At 40.2% G+C, this 20,514-nt stretch overlaps 1 protein-coding gene across 5 annotated transcripts in view; it reads right to left on the reverse strand.

The window, feature by feature from the left end:
- CDKL5 (cyclin dependent kinase like 5) overlaps positions 1-20,514 on the reverse strand; it is a 1,071,204-nt gene that overhangs the window by 861,017 nt on the left and 189,673 nt on the right. For 4 of the 5 annotated variants that reach the window (XM_053706416.1, XM_053706408.1, XM_053706409.1 and 1 more), the window contains exon 3: positions 2,021-2,205. The exons of the other annotated variant lie outside the window; for it this stretch is intronic. The gene's annotated coding sequence lies outside the window, so the exon portion shown is untranslated. The remainder of the gene's footprint in view (positions 1-2,020; positions 2,206-20,514) is intronic. 5 annotated transcript variants of the gene reach the window in all.

A 20,514-nucleotide genomic window follows, 5' to 3' on the forward strand; every position in this document is an offset into this window, starting at 1 on the left:
TAAAAACTAAGTATAATCACCATAGTCCTCTCACACATCCTATCTAGTTGTTGGGTGCAAGAGAATGACTGGGACTGACGTAGAGGGGAGGAGCTATATCAGCTCTGCTGGGTGAATCCTCTTGCATTTCCTGTTGGGGAGGAGTTATATCCCAGAAGTAATGATGACCCGTGGACTGATCACACATAACAGAAGAAATTGTATGTTCTATCCAAATCATGAAATAAAATGTTGTGGTTTCCTGTCCCTTTAAGTCCAAGTAATTGACAGACTATGTAAACACAGCCATCAGAAGAAATGAAACTCCCAGTGAAGGGCATAAGCAAGACCTAAAGAAATTATAATTTTCTATTATTCTCTCTAAGTATTGGGCTTTGGTTTACAAACAGACACAAGATAAGGAAGCAAATGTGTGTACACAGAGTGATAACATAATGAGATCTCATTTTACCTACCAGGTCAACCCATTTCAATATGCTTTGGTTTCAAAGCACAAAAACAGCAATTTCATACGCACAAATAAACCTGAAAATGCAATTTCTCATACATTCTATACTCTGCAGCTGGTATAAAAAGTGATTGGAAATACACACTGAACACTAATCTAATGTTTTGCACTTCCCTGTGAACCCACCCTTTTATGATAGACGGTCCAGATTTATCTAAAAGTGCATTGTGTGACTTACAGTATCCAGCGACCAGGGCAACGAGGCATGTGACTAGGATAACAGGATATAGTGGGAGCAACACATTTTTTTGGCATGGTATATTCCCACTCATATACCCTCCAAATGTTAGATTTATGAAATGTTATAACAAATCTTCAATCCCTGTTTTTCTGGTGGGCGGGGTTTACCCTCCCATGCCACCAGTTGGAAGGATTTTATGACACAAACATGAGCTATAATTATTAGGTTTGGGGGCAGTTGGTTCCCAAGTGCTTAGGACAGCACATAACTAATGATTAGTGCAAGGTATAGTTTAAAGGGATACTAAACCCAAATGTTTTCTTTCATGATTCAGATAGAGCATGCAATTTTAAGCAACTTTCTCATTTGCTCCTATTAACAAATTTTATTTGTTATCTTGTTGTCTTTAATGTAAGGTTAGGAGCCGGCCCATTTTTGCTTCAGCACCTGGTTAGCGCTTGCTGATTGGTTTGCTACATTTAGCCACCAATCAGCAAGCACTACCCAGGTGCTGAACCAAAAATGGGATGGCTTTTAAGCTTACAGTCTAGCTTTTTAAAATCAAGATAACATGTGAACGAGGAAAAATTGATAATAGGAGTGAATTAGAAAGTTGCTTCAAATTGCATGCTGTACCTGAATCATGAAAGACAACATTTGGGTTTAGTATCCCTTTAATTCATGATTTTACATTAAAATAATTAAATAGCAATAGAACTTGTGATGCAATTATTACTTAAAGGGACATTAAACACTAGATACTGTAAATGCTAGATAGAGTGATGCATTCAAAAACAAAGATTAGTATGAGAACAACATTTTTAAATGTAATTAGTTGTTCAGACAGTGACAAAATAAGTGCAAAGTTTTAATGTCTATAAAACAATGGAATATGCCATGTTGTAACCTAGGTTACCTTCTCTGCTGTGACGAATTAGAGACAGTTATAAATAGGTCACTAGATGGTGCAGCCAATGGCTGTGTGGAATATAACGGTGTTCAGCATTTTCATTTCTAACAGGAACTGAAAAGCTCATAATTTCAGAATGGAAATACAGAAAAAGGGGACAAAATAAATAATGAAAGTATATTGTAGAGTGGTTTTTTTTTATATACCCTATTTATCATTTTATATTACCATCTCAAAGTGTTTAATGTCCCCTTAACATACTTATGTTTTCTCAGGGATTAAGAGAGCAGATGCAAAATTAGTATATTAAAATTAGCTTGCTTTAAAATATGCAGCTGAATTCAATTATTCTCATTTTTGATCACACTTAATAAAGATACATAAATGGAAGCTATTTATTCAATTAACAACTGTAACTTACTAGTTCACACTCTTCTCTGTGATGTTGCAGTATCGTGAAGAAGACTTATTTGAAAGATGCCCCAGAAGTAGAAAAAAAGAATTGTCTGTACCGCTAGTAAAGCAACAAATCTGGCTCTGGTGGTGATATAGGAAGAGCTGCTTCTCCTGGTATGTAAAATAGGCCAAAGCACAAGATGAACACACCTGCAGGGACACATTGCATGTAAAATAAGCTGTTAGTTTTCAATGCAAGTCTTGTCACATGCTGTCCTGTTTTCCCTAATTAATTGTGTTAGAATAGATGCGCTATTTATATCATGCTTTCCTCCGAACAGGACTCAAAGTACTCTTACCACATGGCCTAGGACTTAACTGATTAATAGGAACTGGCAAAATAGCTGTTATTAATAGTCACATAAATGGCACCTCATTTCAACATATGAAAAAGATCTTTGGAACTAATGTGCAAGATATTTGTTTTTTGTTTTTTTAATATGGTAAAATATTAAAAGGATCTCCCAATATTAAAAACTGGAGAAAAGATAGGTTCATTAAAGTAACTATTTAACAGCATTGTGTGCATGCTCTCTTTATTGCCCGTTGTGTCTGTACCTAATTGTACTCAGCAGAAGAAATAGATATGGGGAAGAGGAACAAAATAGTACAAAAAAACAACAACTTTGCAGTATACTTTAATTTGCAAGTAATTAAATATTGTACTACCATCTCCTTTCTCAAGCTATTTATTGTCCCTTTAAAGGGACATTAAACCCCAAAAAATTATTTCATGATTCAGATAGAGGACACAATTTTTAAAAAGTTTCCAATTTACTTCTATCATCAAATTTGTTTCATTCTCATGTTATTCTTTGTTAAAGAGATACCTAGGTAGGTAGCGTGCACATGCCTGAAGCACTACACAACAGGAAATAGTGCGGCCATCTAGTGCCCCTGCTAATGTATAACATTGTTGCAAAACTGCTGCTATATAGTGCTGCAGACACGTGCACACTCTTCAGCTTACATTTCTGCTTTTCCACAAAGGATAACAAGAAAACTAAGAAAATTTGATAATAGAAGTAAATAAGTTATTTAAAATGTTATGTTCTATCTAAATCATGAAAGATACAAATTGGGTTTTATGTCCCTTTAAACTATAAAACACAATGCTTAAGGTCTAAAAAAATATAGAAGAGAGAGAAAGAGCGAGAAATAGAAAGAGCGAGAGAGAGAAAAAAGAAAGCGAGAGGGAGAAAAAGAGAGAGAGATTGCGAATGAGAAAGACAGCGAGAGAGAGAAAAGGGGGATAAAAAGGAGTATTGAATTGTTTAGTAATATTTTGTTGGAGAAAAACATAATTTATGCTTACCTGATAAATTTATTTCTCTTGTAGTGTATCCAGTCCACGGATCATCCATTACTTATGGAATATATTCTCCTTCCCAACAGGAAGTTGCAAGAGTCCACCCACAGCAAAGCTGCTATATAGCTCCTCCCCTAACTGCCATATTCAGTCATTCGACCGAAAACATGCAGAGAAAGGAAAAACCATAGGGTGCAGTGGTGACTGTAGTTCAAATGAAAAAATTACCTGCCTTAAAGTGACAGGGCGGGCCGTGGACTGGATACACTACAAGAGAAATAAATTTATCAGGTAAGCATAAATTATGTTTTCTCTTGTTAAGTGTATCCAGTCCACGGATCATCCATTACTTGTGGGATACCAATACCAAAGCTAAAGTACACGGATGATGGGAGGGACAAGGCAGGTACTTAAACGGAAGTTACCACTGCCTGTAAAAAACCCTTTCTCCCAAAAATAGCCTCCGAAGAAGCAAGGTATCAAATTTGTTAAATTTGAAAAGTATGAAGCGCAGACCAAGACTCCGTCTTGTAAATCTGTTCAACAGAAGCCACATTTAAAAAAGGCCCAAGTGAAAACCACAGCTCTAGTAGAATGAGCTGTAATCCCTTCAGGAGGCTGCTGTCCAGCAGTCTCATAAGCTAAATTAATTATGCTTTTTAACCAAAAAGACAGAGAGGCTGCTGAAGTCTTTTGACCTCTCCTCTGTCCAGAATAGACAACAAACAAGGTGAACGTTTGATGAAAACTGTAGTAGCTTGTAAGTAAAACTTTAAAGCACAAACCACGTCCAATATTGTGTAATAGACGTTCCTTCTTTGAGGAAGGATTAGGATACAAGCATGGAACAACTATCTCTTGAGTGATGTACTTGTTAGATACCACCTTAGGAAAAAACCCAGGTTGGTACGCAGGACTACCTTATCCGTACGAAGGACCAGATAAGGAGAATCACATTGTAACACAGATAACTTGGAGACTCTACGAGTCGAGGAATTAGCTACCCAAAAGGAACTTTCCAAGATAAAGATTGATATCTATGGAACAAAAAAGGTTCAAACGGAACTTCTTGAAGAACCTTAAGAATCAGGTTTAAGCTCCATGGCGGAGCAACAGTTTTAAACACAGGCTTGGATCTAACCAAAGCCTGACCAAATGCCTGAACGTCTAGAATACCTGCCAGACGCTTGTGCAAAAAAATAGACAGAGTAAAAATCTGTCCCCTTTTAAGGAATTAGCTGACAACCACAACCCTTTACTCAAAAACATCTTGGAGAAAAGATAATATCCTGGGAATCCAGACTTTACTCCATGAGTAACCCTTGGATTCATAACAATCAGATATTTACACCATATCTATGTTCAATTTTCCTAGAGACAGGCTTTCATGTCTGTATTAAGGTATCAATGACTGACTCGGAGAAGCCATGCTTTGATAACATCAAGCGTTCAGTCTCCAGGCAGTCCATCTCAGATTGATTCTACTTAGATGGTTGAAAAGACCCTGAGGTAGAGGGACCTGTCTCAGAAGCAGAGACCGTGATGGAAAGGATGACATGTCCACCAGATCTGCATACCAGGTCCTGCGTGGCTACGCAGGCGCTGTCAAAAACACCAAAGCCCTCTCCTGCTTGGTCTTGACCTCCGGAGGAAATCCCACTCCCCCGGAAGAAAAGTCTGACGACTTAGAAAATCCACCTCCCAGTTCTCAACACCTGGGATATGGATAGCTGATAGACAAGAGTGAGTCTCTGTCCAGTGAATTATTGTAAGACTTCTAACATTGCTAGGGAATTTCTGTTCCCCCTTGATGGCTGATGTAAGCCACAGTCGTGTATATTGTCCGACTGAGTATGATGTACCTCAGAGTTGCTAACTGAGGCCAAGTCTGAAGAGCATGGAATATCACTCCCAGTTCCAGAATATTTATTAGAAGGAGGGTCTCCTCCTAAGTCCACTATCCCTGAGCCTTCAGGGAGTTCCAGACTGCATCCCAACCTAAAAGGCTGGCATCTATTGTAACAATTGTCCCATCTGACCTGCGGAAGGTCATACCCTTGGACAGATGGACCCAACATAGTCACCAGAGAAGAGAATCTCTGGTCTCTTGGTCCAGGTTTAACAGGGGGACAAATCTGTGTAATCCCCGTTCCTCTGACTGAGCATGCATAGTTGCAGCGGTCTGAAATGTAGACGTGCAAACGGTACTATGTCCCTTGCCGCTACCATTAAGCCGATTTCATTCATGTACTGAGCCACCGAAGGGCGCGGATGGGATGAAAAAACACGGCAGAAATTTAGAAACTTTGACAACCTGGACTCCGTCAGGTAAATTTTCATTTCTACAGAATCTATCAGAGTCCCTAGGAGGGAAACCCTTGAGATTGGGGATAGAGAACTCTTTCCTTGTTCACTTTCCACCCATGTGATCTCAGAAATGCCAGTACTACGTCCGTATGAGACTGGGCAATTTGGATGTTTGACGCCTGTATCAGGATGTCGTCTAAATAAGGGGCCACTTCTATGCCCCGCGGTCTAAGGACCGCCAAAGCGACCCCAGAACCTCCATAAAGATTCTTGGGGCTGTAGATATCCCAAAGGAAAGAGCTACAAACTGGTAATGCCTGTCTAGAAAGGCAAACCTGAAAAACGATGGTGATCTTTATGCATCACAATGTGAGAATAAGCATCCTTCAAATCCATTGTAGTCCTCTATTGACTCTCCTGGATCATAGTTAAGATGGTACGAATAGTTTCCATCTTAAATGACGGAATTCTGAGGAATTTGTTTAAGATCTTTAGATCCAAAATAGGTCTGAAGGTTCCCTCTCCTTGGGAACCACAAACAGATTTGAGTAAAAACTCTGTCCCTGTTCCTCTCTTGGAACTGGATGGATCTCGTACACAATGTAAGAATGCCTCCTTCTTTATCTGGTTTGCAGATAAATGTGAAAGGCGAAATCTCCCCTTTTTTTGGGGGGGAATCTTTGAAATCCAGAAGATATCTCTGGGATATAAATTCCAATGCCTAGGGATCCTGGGCATCTCTTGCCCACGCCTGGGCAAAGAATGAAAGTCTGCCCCCTATAGGATCCGTTACCGGATAGGGGTCCGTTCCTTCATGCTGCCTTAGAGGCAGCAGCAGGCTCCTTGGCCTGCTTATCTTTGTTCCAGGTCCAATTGTCTCCAGACCGCCTTGGACTGAGCAAAAATTCCCTCTTGTTTTGCCTTAGAGGAAGAGGATGCCACACCTGCCCTGAAGTTTTTAAAAGGTACGAAAATTAGACTTTTTTTTTTTTTTTTTTTTTTTGCCCTTGATTTAGACCTATCCTGAGGAAGGGCATGACCTTTTCCTCCAGTGATATAAGCAATAATCTCCTTCAAACCAGGCCCGAATAGGGTCTGCCCCTTGAAGGGAAGTTAAGTAGCTTATTTATTAAAGTCACGACAGCTGACCATGATATAAGCCATAGCGCTCTGCGCGCCAGTATAGTAAAAAACAGAATTCTTAGCCGTTAGTCTAGTCAAATGAACAAGGCATCAGAAAACAAAGGAATTGGCTAGCATAAGCTTGTCAAATATATTCATCCAATGGAGTCGCTTAACTGTAAAGCCTCATCAAGAGACTCAACCCAGAACGCCGCAGCAGCAGTGACAGAAGCAATGTATGCAAGGGGCTGCAGGATAAAACCCTGTTGAATAAACATTTTTTATCCATTGGATCTAAAAAGCACAACTGTCCTCGTCAGAGGTAGTGGTACGCTTAGCTAGAGTAGAAACTCTTCTCTCCACCTTAGGAACTGTCTGCCAGAAGTCCCGTGTGGTGGTAACTATTAGAAAACATTCTTCTAAAAAATAGGAGGGGAAGAGAACGGCACACCTGGTCTATCCCATTCCTTATTAAAAAAAATTTGTTTAGTAAACCTCTTTAGGTATTGGAAAAACATCAGTACACACCGGCACTGCATATTATTTATCCAGTCTACACAATTTCTCTGGCCCTGCGATTGTACACATTCATTCAGAGCAGCCAAAGCCTCCCTGAGCAACAAGTGGAGGTTCTCAAGCTTAAATTTTAAATGTAGAAATATCAGAATCAGGTTAAATCATCTTCCCTGAGTCAAAAAAAAAAAAAATCACCCACAGACTAAGCATATTGTGAGGTAGTATCATACATGGTTCTTAAAGCGTCTGTATGCTCTGTATCTACCCCCAGAGCTAACTGCTTTCCTTTAATTTCAGGTAGTCTGACTAATACTGCTGCCAGAATATTATTCACCACCTTTGCCATGTCTTGTAAAATAAACGCTATGGGCGCCCTTGATGTACTTGGCGCCATTTGAGCGTGAGTCCCTGAAGTGGGAGTCGAAGGGTCTGACACGTGGGGAGAGTTAGTCGGCATAACTTTCCCCTTGACAGAATCCCCTGGTAAAAGAAACGCTATGGGTGCCCTTGATGTACTTGGCGCCATTTGAGCGTGAGTCCCTAAAGCGGGAGTCAAAAGGTCTGACACGTGGGGAGAGTTAGTCGGCATAACTACCCCCACGACAGAATCCTCTGGTGATAATGTTTTTAAAGACAAAAAATGATCTTTATTGTTTAACATGAAATCAGTACATCTGGTACACATTCTAAGATGGGGTTCCACCATGGCTTTAAAACATAATGAACACAGAGCTTCCTCTATGTCAGACATGTTAGAACAGACTAATAATGAGACTAGTAAGCTTGGAAAACACTTTAAATCAAGTTAACAAGCAAATATATAAAACGTTACTGTGCCTTTAAGAGAAACAAATTTTGTCAAAATTTGAAAAACAGTGAAAAAAAAAAAAAGGCAGTAAAACAAACGAAATTTTTACAGTACATGTAATAAGGTAACAGAGCATTGCACCCACTTGCAAATGGATGATTAACCCCTTAATGCAAAAAAAAAAAAAATGACATAGACGTTTTTAAAAACAGACACAACAAACTGCCACAGTCAACAGTGGGAAGCTTCAGTTAACTGTTTCTATGCAAAAACAGAATTTATGTTTACCTGATAAATTACTTTCTCCAACGGTGTGTCCGGTCCACGGCGTCATCCTTACTTGTGGGATATTCTCCTCCCCAACAGGAAATGGCAAAGAGCCCAGCAAAGCTGGTCACATGATCCCTCCTAGGCTCCGCCTTCCCCAGTCATTCGACCGACGTAAAGGAGGAATATTTGCATAGGAGAAATCATATGATACCGTGGTGACTGTAGTTAAAGAAAATAAATTATCAGACCTGATTAAAAAACCAGGGCGGGCCGTGGGCCGGGCACACCGTTGGAGAAAGTAATTTATCAGGTAAACATAAATTCTGTTTTCTCCAACATAGGTGTGTCCGGTCCACGGCGTCATCCTTACTTGTGGGAACCAATACCAAAGCTTTAGGACACGGATGAAGGGAGGGAGCAAATCAGGTCACCTAGATGGAAGGCACCACGGCTTGCAAAACCTTTCTCCCAAAAATAGCCTCAGAAGAAGCAAAAGTATCAAATTTGTAAAATTTAGTAAAAGTGTGCAGTGAAGACCAAGTCGCTGCCTTACATATCTGATCAACAGAAGCCTCGTTCTTGAAGGCCCATGTGGAAGCCACAGCCCTAGTAGAATGAGCTGTGATTCTTTCAGGAGGCTGCCGTCCGGCAGTCTCGTAAGCCAATCTGATGATGCTTTTAATCCAAAAAGAGAGAGAGGTAGAAGTTGCTTTTTGACCTCTCCTTTTACCAGAATAAACAACAAACAAAGAAGATGTTTGTCTAAAATCCTTTGTAGCATCTAAATAGAATTTTAGAGCACGAACTACATCCAAATTGTGCAACAAACGTTCCTTCTTTGAAACTGGATTCGGACACAAAGAAGGCACGACTATCTCCTGGTTAATGTTTTTGTTAGAAACAACTTTCGGAAGAAAACCAGGTTTAGTACGTAAAACCACCTTATCTGCATGGAACACCAGATAAGGAGGAGAACACTGCAGAGCAGATAATTCTGAAACTCTTCTAGCAGAAGAAATTGCAACCAAAAACAAAACTTTCCAAGATAATAACTTAATATCAACGGAATGTAAGGGTTCAAACGGAACCCCCTGAAGAACTGAAAGAACTAAATTGAGACTCCAAGGAGGAGTCAAATGTTTGTAAACAGGCTTGATTCTAACCAGAGCCTGAACAAAGGCTTGAACATCTGGCACAGCTGCCAGCTTTTTGTGAAGTAACACAGACAAGGCAGAAATCTGTCCCTTCAAAGAACTTGCAGATAATCCTTTCTCCAAACCTTCTTGAAGAAAGGATAGAATCTTAGGAATTTTTACCTTGTCCCAAGGGAATCCTTTAGATTCACACCAACAGATATATTTTTTCCATATTTTGTGGTAGATTTTTCTAGTTACAGGCTTTCTGGCCTGAACAAGAGTATCAATGACAGAATCTGAGAACCCTCGCTTTGATAAGATCAAGCGTTCAATCTCCAAGCAGTCAGTTGGAGTGAGACCAGATTCGGATGTTCGAACGGACCTTGAACAAGAAGGTCTCGTCTCAAAGGTAGCTTCCATGGTGGAGCCGATGACATATTCACCAGGTCTGCATACCAAGTCCTGCGTGGCCACGCAGGAGCTATCAAGATCACCGATGCCCTCTCCTGATTGATCCTGGCTACCAGCCTGGGGATGAGAGGAAACGGCGGGAATACATAAGCTAGTTTGAAGGTCCAAGGTGCTACTAGTGCATCTACTAGAGTCGCCTTGGGATCCCTGGATCTGGACCCGTAGCAAGGAACCTTGAAGTTCTGACGAGAGGCCATCAGATCCATGTCTGGAATGCCCCACAATTGAGTAATTTGGGCAAAGATTTCCGGATGGAGTTCCCACTCCCCCGGATGAAATGTCTGACGACTCAGAAAATCCGCTTCCCAATTTTCCACTCCTGGGATGTGGATTGCAGACAAGTGGCAGGAGTGAGTCTCCGCCCATTGAATGATTTTGGTCACTTCTTCCATCGCCAGGGAACTCCTTGTTCCCCCCTGATGGTTGATGTACGCAACAGTCGTCATGTTGTCTGATTGAAACCGTATGAACTTGGCCTTTGCTAGCTGAGGCCAAGCCTTGAGAGCATTGAATATCGCTCTCAGTTCCAGAATATTTATCGGGAGAAGAGATTCTTCCCGAGACCAAAGACCCTGAGCTTTCAGGGGTCCCCAGACCGCGCCCCAGCCCACCAGACTGGCGTCGGTCGTGACAATGACCCACTCTGGTCTGCGGAAGCTCATCCCCTGTGACAGGTTGTCCAGGGACAGCCACCAACGGAGTGAATCTCTGGTCCTCTGATCTACTTGTATCGTCGGAGACAAGTCTGTATAGTCCCCATTCCACTGACTGAGCATGCACAGTTGTAATGGTCTTAGATGAATTCGCGCAAAAGGAACTATGTCCATTGCCGCTACCATCAAACCTATTACTTCCATGCACTGCGCTATGGAAGGAAGAGGAACAGAATGAAGTATTTGACAAGAGTTTAGAAGTTTTGATTTTCTGGCCTCTGTCAGAAAAATCCTCATTTCTAAGGAGTCTATTATTGTTCCCAAGAAGGGAACCCTTGTTGACGGAGATAGCGAACTTTTTTCTACGTTCACTTTCCACCCGTGAGATCTGAGAAAGGCCAGGACAATGTCCGTGTGAGCCTTTGCTTGTGGAAGGGACGACGCTTGAATCAGAATGTCGTCCAAGTAAGGTACTACTGCAATGCCCCTTGGTCTTAGCACCGCTAGAAGGGACCCTAGTACTTTTGTGAAAATTCTTGGAGCAGTGGCTAATCCGAACGGAAGTGCCACAAACTGGTAATGCTTGTCCAGGAATGCGAACCTTAGGAACCGATGATGTTCCTTGTGGATAGGAATATGTAGATACGCATCCTTTAAATCCACCGTGGTCATGAATTGACCTTCCTGGATGGAAGGAAGAATTGTTCGAATGGTTTCCATTTTGAACGATGGAACCTTGAGAAACTTGTTTAGGATCTTGAGATCTAAGATTGGTCTGAATGTTCCCTCTTTTTTGGGAACTACGAACAGATTGGAGTAGAACCCCATCCCTTGTTCTCCTAATGGAACAGGATGAATCACTCCCATTTTTAACAGGTCTTCTACACAATGTAAGAATGCCTGTTTTTTTATGAGGTCTGAAGACAATTGAGACCTGTGGAACCTCCCCCTTGGGGGAAGCCCCTTGAATTCCAGAAGATAACCTTGGGAGACTATTTCTAGTGCCCAAGGATCCAGAACATCTCTTGCCCAAGCCTGAGCGAAGAGAGAGAGTCTGCCCCCCACCAGATCCGGTCCCGGATCGGGGGCCAACATCTCATGCTGTCTTGGTAGCAGTGGCAGGTTTCTTGGCCTGCTTTCCTTTGTTCCAGCCTTGCATTGGCCTCCAGGCTGGCTTGGCTTGAGAAGTATTACCCTCTTGCTTAGAGGACGTAGTACTTGGGGCTGGTCCGTTTCTGCGAAAGGGACGAAAATTAGGTTTATTTTTGGCTTTGAAAGACCTATCCTGAGGAAGGGCGTGGCCCTTGCCCCCAGTGATATCAGAGATAATCTCTTTCAAGTCAGGGCCAAACAGCGTTTTCCCCTTGAAAGGAATGTTAAGCAATTTGTTCTTGGAAGACGCATCCGCTGACCAAGATTTTAGCCAAAGCGCTCTGCGCGCCACAATAGCAAAACCAGAATTTTTCGCCGCTAACCTAGCCAATTGCAAAGTGGCGTCTAGGGTGAAAGAATTAGCCAATTTGAGAGCATGAATTCTGTCCATAATCTCCTCATAAGAAGAAGAATTATTATTGAGCGCCTTTTCTAGTTCATCGAACCAGAAACACGCTGCTGTAGTGACAGGAACAATGCATGAAATTGGTTGTAGAAGGTAACCTTGCTGAACAAACATCTTTTTAAGCAAACCCTCTAATTTTTTATCCATAGGATCTTTGAAAGCACAACTATCTTCTATGGGTATAGTGGTGCGTTTGTTTAGAGTAGAAACCGCCCCCTCGACCTTGGGGACTGTCTGCCATAAGTCCTTTCTGGGGTCGACCATAGGAAACAATTTCTTAAATATGGGGGGAGGGACGAAAGGTATACCGGGCCTTTCCCATTCTTTATTTACAATGTCCGCCACCCGCTTGGGTATAGGAAAAGCTTCGGGGGGCCCCGGGACCTCTAGGAACTTGTCCATTTTACATAATTTCTCTGGAATGACCAAATTCTCACAATCATCCAGAGTAGATAACACCTCCTTAAGCAGAGCGCGGAGATGTTCCAATTTAAATTTAAATGTAATCACATCAGGTTCAGCTTGTTGAGAAATTTTCCCTGAATCTGAAATTTCTCCCTCAGACAAAACCTCCCTGGCCCCCTCAGACTGGTGTAGGGGCACTTCAGAACCAATATCATCAGCGTCCTCATGCTCTTCAGTATTTTCTAAAACAGAGCAGTCGCGCTTTCGCTGATAAGTGGGCATTTTGGCTAAAATGTTTTTGATAGAATTATCCATTACAGCCGTTAATTGTTGCATAGTAAGGAGTATTGGCGCACTAGATGTACTAGGGGCCTCCTGTGTGGGCAAGACTGGTGTAGACGAAGGAGGGGATGATGCAGTACCATGCTTACTCCCCTCACTTGAGGAATCATCTTGGGCATCATTTTCTCTAAATTTTGTGTCACATAAATCACATCTATTTAAATGAGAAGGAACCTTGGCTTCCCCACATACAGAACACAGTCTATCTGGTAGTTCAGACATGTTAAACAGGCATAAACTTGATAACAAAGTACAAAAAACGTTTTAAAATAAAACCGTTACTGTCACTTTAAATTTTAATCTGAACACACTTTATTACTGCATATGTGAAAAAGTATGAAGGAATTGTACAAAATTCACCAAAATTTCACCACAGTGTCTTAAAGCCTTAAAAGTATTGCACACCAAATTTGGAAGCTTTAACCCTTAAAATAACGGAACCGGAGCCGTTTTTATATTTAACCCCTTTACAGTCCCTGGTATCTGCTTTGCTGAGACCCAACCAAGCCCAAAGGGGAATACGATACCAAATGACGCCTTCAGAAAGTCTTTTCTATGTATCAGAGCTCCTCACACATGCATCTGCATGTCATGCTTCCCAAAAACAAGTGCGCAATAGAGGCGCGAAAATGAGACTCTGCCTATGATTAGGGAAAGCCCCTAGAGAATAAGGTGTCCAATACAGTGCCTGCCGGTTATTTTACATAGTTCCCAAGATTAAAATAATTCCTCAAGGCTATGGAGTATAAAATATGCTTATATATAAATCGTTTTAGCCCAGAAAATGTCTACAGTCTTAAAAGCCCTTGTGAAGCCCTTTTTTCTCTTCATGTAATAAAAATGGCTTACCGGATCCCATAGGGAAAATGACAGCTTCCAGCATTACATCGTCTTGTTAGAAATGTGTCATACCTCAAGCAGCAAAAGCCTGCTCCCTGTTTCCCCCAACTGAAGTTAATTCCTCTCAACAGTCCTGTGTGGAAACAGCCATCGATTTGAGTAACGGTTGCTAAAATCATTTTCCTCTTACAAACAGAAATCTTCATCTCTTTTCTGTTTCAGAGTAAATAGTACATACCAGCACTATTTTAAAATAACAAACTCTTGATTGAATAATAAAAACTACAGTTAAACACTAAAAAACTCTAAGCCATCTCCGTGGAGATGTTGCCTGTACAACGGCAAAGAGAATGACTGGGGAAGGCGGAGCCTAGGAGGGATCATGTGACCAGCTTTGCTGGGCTCTTTGCCATTTCCTGTTGGGGAGGAGAATATCCCACAAGTAAGGATGACGCCGTGGACCGGACACACCTATGTTGGAGAAATTTAAGCCAGCCATGTGGAAAAAACTTAGGCCCCAATAAGTTTTATCACCAAACATATGTTAAAAAACGATTAAACATGCCAGCAAACGTTTTAAAACACATTTTTACAAGAGTATGTATCTCTATTAATAAGCCTGATACCAGTCGCTATCGCTGCATTTAAGGCTTTACTTACATTACTTCGGTATCAGCAGTATTTGCTTAGTCAATTCCATTCCTAGAAAAATATTTTACTGCACATACCTTATCTGCAGGAAAACCTGCACGCCATTCCCCCTCTGAAGTACCTCACTCCTCAGAATGTGTGAGAACAGCAAATGGATCTTAGTTACGTCTGCTAAGATCATAAAAAAACGCAGGCAGATTCTTCTTCCAAATACTGCCTGAGATAAACAGCACACTCCGGTGCCATTTAAAAATAACAAACTTTTGATTGAAGAATAAACTAAGTAGAAAGCACCACAGACTCTCACGACCTCCTATCTATGTTGAGGCTTGCAAGAGAATGACTGAATATGGCAGTTAGGGGAGGAGCTATATAGCAGCTTTGCTGTGGGTGGACTCTTGCAGCTTCCTGTTGGGAAGGAGAATATATTCCATAAGTAATGGATGATCCGTGGACTGGATACACTTAACAAGAGAAATTATATATTAAAAAAAGACAAGCCTTTTCAAAAGTTTGTCCCCTCTTCCTTAGATCTGGAGCAGAAATAAATATGGAAAATGTGTTTTAATATAACAAGATATTTAATTAAAATGTACCTATAAGCGGGCACTAAAATACTCTTCTTAGACTACTATTTACTATTAAAAAACACAAAAATATCAGAATGCAACTATTCTGAAAATGTGCCCTATAAAAATAATTTCATATCTAAAAAAAATAAAACAACATAAACTGAACCAAACTTTTACTTGCTAAGGTATGCAATTATATACTATATTGTATATTTAATACAAATGTGCAATATATGACATAACTGACAGGAAAACAAGACAACATATGTGATTTTTTTTTGTTACCCTGTCATTATACATTTCTCAAATCTTTATTCCCCTGCAGAATTGCTTACTAAATCATTTCAAAGGCATAAAAATATTCCTAATGAGAGTGGACTGCCTTGGGCAGCAGCGTGACAAAAGCCATTAAGCAAGTCGCAAGAACTGTGTACCTGACACCAAAGTAATTTGCAATGCATGTCTCTTCTTTCAAATGTAATTTATTCTAATAGTTTGTAAATCACTCTGCTAAGCACTGTCAAGCTTGCCTTCGGAAACAATCTATTTTTTTCATATAAGAAATAAATATGCGACTTGCTGTAAATGCATTTACAGATGTGACCTGAAAACTTAGTCATTTTCAGAGAGAAAAAAGAAAAACTTTTCTTGTTTCATTCTATCCATAAATATAAATTCCATATACCACTAAATCAATTTTTGGGAGTGGAAAAAAGATGTCAACTCCTGTAAAGCAGGAAGCAGAATAGTGCAAGGAAGGCCGAAAGAAGTTCTCCGATTAACAGCGACCAGGAATAGATGGCAGTGAGATAAACTTATTTGTTGTTCTTTTTTATATAGAGAGAAGCGTGTTATTATTAAAACAAAAATACACTAGTTAACTAAAAGACAAGAACACAGAAGCGCAACCTCAACTCTAGGTAGTATTATTGAATTTAATTGAGCACACACACAACGCTATGCAACAACAGGAAATAAGATAAAAAAACGCCTTAAAAGGATATGTATATTTACGGCTCCAGGCTGCATAAATCACAGTTCATTCCCAAGAGTTCATAATCCTCCAATACAAATGTTTATCAGCAGTACCGCGGTTTGACATTTGTTGCGCTTCTGTGTTCTTTTCTATTGCCCTGTCACTCCTTGGTGCCTGGAGATTTCTGGAAGCTGCACCTACGACTCATTAAAGGGGAGAGCTACTATCCTTAAAGGATCTCATCATCAAGACAGCTTTAATAAGTATACTACCTATACTCCTTGAGGCACGTTGGTGGATAAATGTAAGAGGTTAGTTAAATTTGTCCAATTTGTGCAAATTGAGTGTTATACCTATTAAGGACGTTATCCCCACGGATGTATAGTAACTCTTAAGATTATTGTGTTTACAGTTATGTTTAATGTGTGACTGTGTGCACATCAAGTACTGGTATCATACAGTTCTGACACATTTAATAACAGTATATCATCACATATATTGCTGACGTTGTACCTTTGCGCAGCTCAAGGTTGAGTGGTTTTAATAATACACTAGTAAATATTATATAAGGAAGATACTAATAAAGTATACATTGTTATGTCCCTTTAGAACTATGGCTGTAGGATAGTTGCATGACCATAAACACAAGGGTTCCTGTATACAAAAGGACTGGATGGAAAACAAAACAATTCAAAAGGCAGAAGAGAAATATTGATACATAATAGCAGTGCTTATTTACCTAAATACAATGTTCATCCGTTAATTGACTGAAAACGTTATCAGGAAACAATTATAAGTCATTTATCATAAAGTTTAGGGTTGTCTTTATCTAATTACACAACCACAAACAAACAAGCTACTGATTAAAGGGACATCCAATCCTATATGTTTCTTTAAGGATTTCGAAAGACCATACAATTTCAAACAAATTTCCAATTTACTTCTATTATCGAATTTGATTAATTCTCTGGGAGCTAGCTGAACATATCAGGTGATCCAATGACAAGAGGCATATATGTGCAGTCATCAATCAGCAGCGAGCTACCAGTAATGCATTGCTGCTCCTCAGCCTACCTAGGTGTACTTTTAGACAGAGGATATCAAGAGAACAACATAAATTAGATAAAAGAAGATAATGAAAGTTGTTTCAAATTGCATGCTTTATCTGTATCTTGAAACAAAAGTGTTTTAGGTCCCTTTAGAGGGACAGTAAAGTCCGTATTAAACATTGATGATTCAGTTATGGCAAGTCATTCTGAACAACTTTTCACTTTTATCATCAAATTTGCTTTTTTCTTTTGGTATTTTTTTTTAAGGCTAAACCTAGCAAGGCTCATAGGCTGATTTCTAAGACTGCAGTCCACCTCTTATCTCACAGTCTGGCTGTGAATAGCTAATAACATGTACTGTTTGTTCATGTGTGCCATGTAGATAACATTCGGCTAGATTACAAGTTTTACGATATGGGTGAAAAAGCAGCGTTATGGCTCTTTTTCACTACCGCTGGTATTACGAGTCTTGCAGGTATAGCTGTACCGCACACTTTTTGTCCGTAACGCAACGTAACTACCGCAGCTTACAAAAAGTCCTTTTTCAATGGGACTTCCACAGCGCCGGTATTACAAGTCTGCCTGGGAGGCCAAAAAGTGAGCGGTACAGCCTATACCGTCAAGATCCATACCGTAAACTGAAAGTCAGTAGTTTTACACTACAAAGCTGTAACATAAAACTCATAACTAAAGTGCTAAAAAGTACACCAACACCCATAAACTACCTATTAACCGCTAAACCGAGGCCCTCCCGCATCGCAAACACTAAAATAAAATTATTAACCCCTAATCTGCTGTCCCTAACATCGCCGCAACCTACATTACTGTTATTAACCCCTAATCTGCTGCCCACAAAATCGCTGCCACTATACTAAAGTTATAAACCCCTAAACCTATTTAAAACTAAATACTTACCTGTAAAATAAACCCTAAGCTAGCTACAATATAACTAATAGTTACATTGTATCTAGCTTAGGGTTTATTTTTATTTTACAGGCAAGTTTGTATTTATTTTAACCAGGTAGACTAGTTAGTAAATAGTTATTAACTATTTACTAACTACCTAGCTAAAATAAATACAAATTTACCTGTAAAATAAAACCTAACCTAACCTGTCTTACACTAACACCTAACCTTACACTACAATTAAATAAATAACATAAATTAAATACAATTAACTAAATTACACAAAATAAAAAAGAAATTATCAAATATTTAAACTAATTACACCTAATCTAATAGCCCTATCAAAATAAAAAAGCCCCCCCAAAATAGAAAAAACCCTAGCCTAAACTAAACTGCCAATAGCCCTTAAAAGGGCCTTTTGCGGGGCATTGCCCCAAATAAATCAGCTCTTTTACCTGTAAAAAAAAAACAAACAACCCCCCAACAGTAAAACCCACCACCCACAGAAACAACCCCCCAAATAAAATCCTATCTAAAAAAAACTAAGCTCCCCATTGCCCCGAAAAGGGCATTTGGATGCGCATTGCCCTTAAAGGGGCATTTAGCTCTTTTTCAGCCCAAACCCTAAGCTAAAAATAAAACCCACCCAATAAAACCTTAAAAAAGCCTAACACTAACCCCCGAAGATCCACTTACAGTTTTTGAACACCGGACATCCATCCTCAACGAAACCGGCAGAAGTCTTCATCCAAGCGGGCCGAAGTCTTCATCCAGACTGCATCTTCTATCTTCATCCATCCGGCGCAGAGCAGCTCCATCTTCAAGACATCCGACGAGGAGCGGCTCCATCTTCAAGACATCCGACGAGGAGCGGCTCCATCTTCAAGACATCCGACGAGGAGCGGCTCCATCTTCAAGACATCCGACGAGGAGCGGCTCCATCTTCAAGACATCCGGCGCGGAGCATCTTCTTCTGACGACGGCTAACCAAGAATGAAGGTTCCTTTAAAGGACGTCATGCAATATGGCGTCCCTTGAATTCTGATTGGCTGATAGAATTCTATCAGCCAATCGGAATTAAAAGGTGAAAAAATCCTATTAGCTGATGCAATCAGCCAATAGGATTGAGCTTGCATTCTATTGGCTGATTGGAGCAGCCAATAGAATGCGAGCTCAATCCTATTGGCTGATTGGATCAGCCAATAGGATGTTTTCACCTTTAACCCTCTTGGATGACGTCCATTAAAGGAACCTTCATTCTTTGTTAGCCGAATGAATGAAGATAGAAGATGCCGTCTGGATGAAGACTTCGGCCGGCTTGGATGAAGACTTCGGCCGGCTTGGATGAAGACTTCGGCCGGCTTGGATGAAGACTTTGGCCGGCTTGGATGAAGACTTCGGCCTGCTTGGATGAAGACTTCGGCCTGCTTGGATGAAGACTTCGGCCTGCTTGGATGAAGACTTCGGCCTGCTTGGATGAAGACTTCGGCCTGCTTGGATGAAGACTTCTGCCGCTTCTTTGAGGATGGATGTCAGGTCTTCAAAAACTGTAAGTGGATCTTCGGGGGTTAGTGTTAGGTTTTTTTAAGGGTTTACTGGGTGAGTTTTATTTTTAGCTTAGGGTTTGGGCTGAAAAAGAGCTAAATTCCCTTTTAAGGGCAATGCCCATCCAAATGCCCTTATCAGGGCAATGGGGAGCTTAGATTTTTCTAGATAGGATTTTATTTGGGGGGTTTGGTTGTGTGGGTGGTGGGTTTTACTGTTGGGGGGTTGTTTGTATTTTTTTTTACAGGTAAAAGAGCTGAATTCTTTGGGGCAATGCCCCACAAAAGGCCCTTTTAAGGGCTATTGGTAGTTTAGTTTAGGCTAGGTTTTTTTTTATTTATTGGGGGGGGGGGTTTTATTTTGATAGGGCTATTAGATTAGGTGTAATTAGTTTAAATATTTGATCATTTCTTTTTTATTTTGCGTAATTTAGTGGGGGGGTTGTAATTTAGTTAATTGTATGTAATTAATGTAATTTATTTAATTGTAGTGTAAGGTTAGGTGTTAATGTAATAACTGTTTACTAACTAGTCTACCTAGTTAAAATAAATACAAACTTAGCTGTGAAATAAAAAAAATAAAACCTAAGATAGCTACAATGTAACTATTAGTTATATTGTAGCTATCTTAGGGTTTATTTTATAGGTAAGTAGTTTTAAATAGGAATTATTTAGGTATTAATTGTAATTTTTATTTAGATTTATTTTAGTTAGGTTAAAGTTAGTGGGTGTTAGGGTTAGGTTTAGGGGTTTATAACTTTAGTATAGTGGCAGCGACGTTGGGGGCGTAAGATTAGGGGTTAATAAGTGTAGGTAGGTAGCGAGGACATTGGGGGCGTAAGATTAGGGGTTAATAAGTGTAGGTAGGTGGAAGCGACATTGGGGACGGCAGATTAGGGGTTAATAAATAAGTGTAATGAAGGTGTCGGCGATGTCGGGGGCAGCAGATTAGGGGTGTTAAGACTTGGGGTTTATGTTAGGGTGTTAGGTGTAAACATAACTTTTCTTTCCCCATAGGAATCAA

The sequence above is a fragment of the Bombina bombina genome, chromosome 3 (genome assembly GCF_027579735.1).
Source record: "Bombina bombina isolate aBomBom1 chromosome 3, aBomBom1.pri, whole genome shotgun sequence".
Classification (NCBI taxonomy): domain Eukaryota; kingdom Metazoa; phylum Chordata; class Amphibia; order Anura; family Bombinatoridae; genus Bombina; species Bombina bombina.